A 1140-nucleotide genomic window follows, 5' to 3' on the forward strand; every position below is an offset into this window, starting at 1 on the left:
GAGAGAGAGAGAGAGAGAGAGAGAGAGAGAGAGAGAGAGAGAGAGAGAGAGAGAGAGAGAGAGAGAGAGCACCCCTTGTTCCCTGTTTTTCATAGAGCGCAGAGCACTGACATCGAATATGGATGTAGATTTGCTTACCTAAAATTGAAGCGGTTAAATCCGCGATGTTTTTCACGAGCCCGCGATCTTTGCTCTGATGTAATAACGTTGCAAACACGACGTGTGCACGCATTCCTGCTCCCCGTGGGACCCACCATGACAAACACCCGTCACTGTTTACGGCCGGCGCCGGAATTTACGAAAGGTACGGGTAACGAACTGCGGCGCGTGTTGTTACAAGCTTAATACGCAATTCACATCTAATCCTTTAAAAGAGCTTTCAGACAGACACCCGCGCCACCTCATTCTTTCTCACTCAGTTCTTTTCTCGCTCAGTTCTTTTCTCGCTTACTTAGTGGTTAAATCAGGAAGCAACCGCTAACATGCAGCAAAGACGTGTCTCGCTTCGGGGGCAGTCGGAGGTTTTACAATAGTCGATATTGACGATCCCCGTTAGCTTTCAATAAGTGTCCGAGAACTAACCACATCACTAATCGAACAGCTTGGTTTTTCTAACAGATTTGCGCGTGCTTGAGAGCTAATGACTGACAAGATCCTTAAATAAATCGTAAAGCTCAGCGTGCGTGCGTGTTTAACCTGCTTAGGCTCGCGCAGGAAGGAAGAAGACGTTCTCAGATATCGCACAAGATAAGCAAATTAGACTATTCGCGAATTCCTCTACACGGCGAACCAGTTGGAATAACATCTGTAAAAATTATTAGCAGGCATCGTTTTTGTATCGTGTCGGAACAGCGAAAAAAACGAATAAGCGCGAAGCCATCACGCTAATGCCAAGCTTACAGCATGCCTTCACACTTTATGACTCTCGCAAGCATGAGAAAACAACTCTCGCACACACACGCACACACACGCCCGCACGCGCGCATGAACGTACTCTCACGCACCACCCACGTGCTTGTGCACGCGTACCACACGTTCGCACGCGCGCATGCATATACTTACACGCTCGTACTCGTACACGGCATTTTCGCGCACATGCACGCATACACACACACACACACACACACACACACACACACA

General features: G+C 48.2%; 1 protein-coding gene across 2 annotated transcripts in view; it reads left to right on the forward strand.

Moving 5' to 3' along the window:
• Nucleotides 1-1140, forward strand: part of LOC106807215 (gamma-aminobutyric acid receptor subunit beta-like) — a 64516-nt gene that overhangs the window by 20777 nt on the left and 42599 nt on the right. The window lies entirely within an intron of this gene.

This window comes from Priapulus caudatus, unplaced genomic scaffold (assembly GCF_000485595.1).
Source record: "Priapulus caudatus unplaced genomic scaffold, Priapulus_caudatus-5.0.1 Scaffold10, whole genome shotgun sequence".
In the NCBI taxonomy this organism is placed as follows: Eukaryota; Metazoa; Priapulida; class Priapulimorpha; order Priapulimorphida; family Priapulidae; genus Priapulus; species Priapulus caudatus.